Below are 6,225 nucleotides of genomic sequence, written 5' to 3' on the forward strand. Positions count from 1 at the left end.
TTCAATGCGTTCAATCTTTTGTTGTAAAATAAAATAAACATCTAAAGACTCTTATGAGTTGCAAATTAATAACAGAATAATGAGTTTATCAAGGTTGTTGGCTGGTAGGAAGCGTGACAGTCCTGTATGGAAATTATTGGTTTACGATGAAAAAAATGACAAATCCACGTGTCTAGTACAGGACATAAATAATGAGAGCGTATGTGGCGCATCTCTTGCCGGAAAAAATTCCAGTAACTTGGTGGCGCACATTCAGAGAATACATAAAGACACACACAAATGTTACACGGATGAAAAGAAAAAACGAAATGCAGAAAAAATATTTTTGAAACGTAAAATTGATGACAGCAATTCTATATATTCCCAAAATAGTGGAAAGACAAAAACTCAGACAATAAGAGAGTGCTTTGAACACTGAATCACCGCGTGGCCAACGGAATCAAGTGAATATCAAGTGCGTCAGGATAGCGTGATTGAAATGATTGTTAATACCAGCTATCCAATGGTATTGCTAGATCAGCCGTCGTTTTGAAAGATGATAAAAACGCTTGACCCAAAATTTAAATTGCCAGGTTATAATTAACACAACTAAATTTTTAAATTATTGTTTTAAATTCATTCAATGCTAAACAATTTTAAATGTTTGCCTGTAATTATAGTATCATTAATGTAACGCTATAGTAACTAAAAACACAAGCTGATGTGCATTAAATTTTAGCTGATTTAAATTTTATATTGCAGGGTCTGCAACACTGAACAAGCGGATAAACGAGCGTTTTCTTCTACAATCTGCACAACTGAAAGACTTGATGAATCGTACACGCAAAGTAACAATTTGTCTTGATGGTTGGACGAAGAAGAGTCTCACAGCATCGTCCCTTGGAATATCTGCTTGTTTCTATGACACCACCATTGATAAAGCACGACATACTTTCCTAAATTTGATGGAACTCCAACATCCCCACACGGGTGAGATGCTTGCCGAATGTTTAAAGAAATGTCTTGACCAGTGGGGTATTAGAGAAAATCAAGTTATGTTGATTGTTTCAGACAACGGGTCTAATATGATTAAAGCCATCAGACTCTTACAGGAAGTGCATGCAGCTAAAAAATCTGACGAATCTGAATCTTATGAGTTTGAATCTGACGAGTCTGAACATGAAACTGATGAGGAAGAGATCCAGTCTCAGTCAGAACAAACTGATTTATTTCTGCCAGATCATATTCCATATCGTCGAATGCCCTGTATGGCTCACACACTCCAGCTTCTCATAAAACCAATTTATGAATATTATAGTGCAACCATCTAAGAAACGAGACAAGTTGTATCAAGAATTAGGAAATCAAGTGTGGCAATTGAGAAACTTATTGACAAGTGTGGGAAGTCTGTGATAACTGACTGCACCTCAAGATGGAACATTACATATCAGATGATTGACCGGCTGTTTAAAATAAAGACATCGGTGAATGAAGTTCTTACAGAAATTGGTACATATTATTTTATTATTTATGGTATTAGTGTGTATAAATTATTTTCGGAATTTTATTAAGTCTTACCTTATTATAATTTACCTTATTATAATTTATCTTATTATAATTTATTACCTTATTATATAACTTACCTTATTATAATATAATAATACTTATATAACTTATATTATATATTATATATACTTATATAACTTATATTATATATATTATATATAACTTATATTATATAATAATATTATATAACTTACCTTATTATAATTTATTACCTTATTATAATTTTATTAAGTCTTACCTTATAATTGCGTCTTACCTTATTTAAACTAAAAAAACGAAAATGGTAATAAATTGTAAAAAGTTCATTAGTCATTATCATTAAAAAACAAGACAGGGTATATAGTCTTTAAATTAGGTTTACTAATAACACGGAAATACTTTACCCTGCCTTTTAAATCACATTGCAACAGTATGGAAAAAAGAGACGTATATCAATGATAATTATTAGTTATTACAATTGTTATTAGTAAACTTTAATTTCAGACGGTTTACTTAAATTTAGGAACCGACACATTCAAAGCAAGTGAATGGGTTCGTCTTCAAAACATTTCTTCACTTTTGGAACCCTTTGCAGTACAAACAGATATACTTCAGACCGATGCCCAATCTCTTTCACAGGTTCTACCATCTATACTCAATTTGGAATGCCATTTACAAGAATATCCTACCAACAAGTCTTTAACAGCGAATCTTCTTGGAGATCTACGTCAACGGTTTCAATCAATTCTGCAGCCGGACTTAGATACGTTTAATCCTCTTCCGTCTGCTGCATGTTTGTTAGATCCAACCGTTGCTGTCTTTATCCTCACACCGGAAGTGGGCACCTTGCCCCATGCAGCAAAGATGTATATAATAAAAATTTGTGGAGTAGAACAAGAATTACAAGCTGCTGCTGAGTCAAATGGATCTGAATGTGAATTTGCTGCCATAAAGCGCTTTAAGTTCTTGTCAAATAAAATCTTTACAAAAGAAAGAAAAATTTATAACCAAGACAACCTCACTGTTGCAAGTCAGCTGTCAAGATATTTGGTAGACATAAGCGGTGATGAAGCGCTGCCAAGTAACGACCTGCTCTTTTGGAAACAAAATAAAAGCAAGTATAGCAAGATTGCAATTTTGGCTGAAGATTTACTGTCCGCCCCAGCATCACAGGCGTTTGTAGAAAGGATATTTTCACTTTAAGGAATTTTAACTGTTGGTCGCCGCAATCGAATGAAAAAATCACTAAGGTGGTTAGTATGGTAACTAAGTTAAAAAATTGTTTAAATATTTTTCTTGAAATTTTTGTATTACATTATTTTTTGAAATAATGATAGGGGAGACCGGGAATAGTTGTCAGCAGGAGTAAGTTGACGAATTGCGTTTTTCTGCAGACTTTTTTTATCAAAAAGTTTCAGAAATCTCAGGGAACTTTCCTAATTGACCATTTTATCTAGGGTCCTATGAATAAAACTGCTATAAACATTCCAGTCACAATTGATTTACTATTATCAGTCAGGCTGTTTTAGTAGTTGTCGTTTTTCAGGATCTTTAGGCAGTTTATTGAAAAGCTTTTGGGGTTTATTGGCAAAATTTTCACAGGGGAAGCTGGAAAACAAAAAATATCTTTATAAAGTTAATTTTTTTTTAAATTTTTATTTCTAACAATATTGAAAAAATTTATTTTTACAAAAAAAATATTTTTGAATTTTTTACAAAAAAATTTTTTTAGGGGATTTTGTTACCAGGAACAAAGGTGGGGTGTTGTTTTGTTACCAGGAACAAAGGTGGGGTGTTGTTTTGGCTTCATACTCAAACTACTAACTGCTACTAGCTCATAGAAATAATAAATAATTTTTATACATTTTTACTCACTAATACGTTAATAATCTTTTTTATAGTTTGCGCCAAATTACCCCGGGGTGGGGCAAGTTTTTCTTTTTTTAAGGCCCAGGAAGGAGCCATAGGATTTTTTTTTTAATGAATGTAACTAGTACAAGTTACCCAAATTCATAGACTTCAAGACTACACTTTAATTTTTTCAAAAAAATATGTCGTTAGGACTACTAATTGCTGTAAAATTTGATAGAAGTAAAATATGAACTGATTTAGTAACTGAAATAAGAACTAAAATGATTAAAATCATAAGAACTGAACTGAAATTAATTTCATCAGAACTGATTCAAAAGAAGTAAAATTAAAATTAGAAATTAAATCAATGCTACAAGAACGAAGTAAAAATGGAAATTGAAATTATATTTAGAACTTAAATATCACTGCCCTGATCGTGAATTCATTTGCTTTTTTAGTTAGCTGCTACCCAAGTGCATTGTGCAGGAGGGTCTTGGCAGGGTGAACTCACTCCAAGACCAATGCATAGTAGAAAGATTCAACCAGACTTTTGCTGAGCAACTATTAGGACATAAATACGCATAGGAGCTTTTTTTGAATGCTCATTAGCAAGCTCTTTAGCGGAGAAACACTTTGGGCTTTGCCTAAAGTTGTGTGAAATCCTTAACGATGAACCAAATCATCTGATAAAAAAGAAATTCTCCTTCCCAGTTTTAACACGTGCTGTGGTTCTCGAGAAACTTTCATTTGATGTGCTAGTCTGGTATTTGTTTCAGCCGTGCTTGTTCGAAGAGATTGTACAGATTTAGGAGGTGGTTAAATTTATAGTACAACCTTGTTTAGTGAAAAGTCACTAGATATTAATTTAAACTTAAAACTTAAATTTCTAATTTAAACTTTTAATTTAATTATGGAATTGAATTTCTTATTTAAAGTTTTAACTTTGATTTGTACTTTTAGTTTCTAGTTTGGATTTCTGATTTAAATTTACGATATAGGTTTTTAATTTAAAGTTTCTAACTTAAAGTTCTGATTTAAATTTCAAGTTTAAAATTTTAATCAAAATTTATAAATTTTACTTTTCATTAATTTACCTCTTAAGATTACTTTTTTAAATTCAATTTTAGAATTCCATTTTGAGTTTCTGATTTAAATTTCTTTTATAAAATTCTAGCTTAAATTAAATATTCAAATATATGATTTAATGTTCTAATTTGAATTACTTATTTGAGTTTAATTCAAAATTCTGATGGAGATTTTTCATGAAAGTTTCTTCTATAAACTTTTAAAATTTTTTTCTTTAATCTTTTTAATAAATTCTTCTATAAGTTTCTTTTATGAATTCCTTTAAATATCTTCTTTAAGTTTCTTTTCCAAAGTTCTTCATTAAATTTTTTCATTTAAATCAGCCATTCATTTGTTATGCTTCATTCTTCAAAACTTTCCTTCTAGATTAAAAGATAAGCATATGTAAATTATTTTTTTAGAAGGTCATCATATAATTCATAATATATTCACTTCCAACTTGAAGAGCAACAGAGCAATTAATATTTGCCAGCCTCACTTTTATTTAACGTCGCTTTTAACTATGAAAAAAAAAGTGGAATGCATCACATTTTAAATTTTGCTTAACCGGAAGTTTACTGAAACTTAACGAAAAATTCACTAATTAGGGTAAGTCCGGGGGAGATGGCCGTTCGGGAGAGATGGCCGATTCAATTATTTTCGGAACTAAAAGCTAGATAGCACTAGTTTACGCTTAGTTCGCTTCTTTCAGCGGAGACCGCTAGTGCACGTGCAAAGTTAAAGTGAAATTAAATCAAAAAGTAAGTAAAAACCTCTTTATTTATTTTTAAAAGTGTAAAATTTTTTCAATGGATTCATATTTTACCTCGCGGTGAAAAAATTTCGATTGAAACTTGTAGCTTTTTTATTTTATCTTGTTTATTATGATTGATTTATTACATTCTAACATTCTAATTTGTAAGTATTGCAATCATTCACTTTATTCCGATATGACCAATAGGACCATGCGCAAATGAGATGGCCATCCGCGGTCCAGTAAAAATGACCTTAATTTAAATTACATATTTTATGTTTAATTAAAATTTTCACTACTTCTTTGGAGATGCCGAATGTATACAGGAGAAAAAAAGTTACAGGGCGCGGTAATTGGACAGAAGAATCACTTAAAGCCGCTATTCATTCTGTTTAAAATCAAAGTCTCATCTAGCTAATGAAAACTCATCTAGCTAATGAAGTCTCATCTAGCTAATGAGACTCATTAGCTAGATCTCAAGCTTTGAGCAGAGTAGAAGTCGACGCTTATTTCAAGTTATTGGAACCAGTTTTGGCAGATAATTAACTTTTGGGAAAAGCAAGCTGTATTTTCAATATGGATGAATCGAGTCTACAATTAAATAATCGCCCAGGACAAATTTTGGTAGAATAAGGATCAAAGGCTGTATCTACGATAACTTCTACCGAGAAAGGTGAAACTATTACTGTTATTGGATGTTGCAACGCCGAAGGAACTTTTATGCCAACTGCTTGCATTTTTAAAAGTTTAAATAAAAAGCTGAATTCTCAGACGGAATGCCTCGCAAGTTTTCATATCAGAAAAGTCAGTTTCCATAACATCTGCACTCTTGTTGAATGGCTTTAAACCCATTTCGTAGCGAGGAAATCACCGGGCAAGATTTTATTGCTACTAGTTGGCCATACTATCCGCTGTAATTCAATAGAAATGTTAGAATATACAGTTACTTATGATGCCATGTTGTTATCTATTCCAAATGCCACGTCTCATTATTTACAACCTTTAGATAGATCTGTGTTCAAATCTTTGAA

The 6,225-nt window shown here is 31.5% G+C and overlaps 1 pseudogene; it reads left to right on the top strand.

The window, feature by feature from the left end:
- The first annotated feature begins 473 nt into the window (after positions 1-473).
- LOC149889019 (E3 SUMO-protein ligase ZBED1-like) lies at positions 474-2,441 on the top strand (annotated as a pseudogene).
- Positions 2,442-6,225: the final 3,784 nt, after the last annotated feature.

The sequence above is a fragment of the Hydra viridissima genome, unplaced genomic scaffold, assembly GCF_058129835.1.
Source record: "Hydra viridissima isolate aposymbiotic clone 2 unplaced genomic scaffold, HvirCarnegie_v1 scaffold_5, whole genome shotgun sequence".
NCBI lineage: Eukaryota > Metazoa > Cnidaria > Hydrozoa > Anthoathecata > Hydridae > Hydra > Hydra viridissima.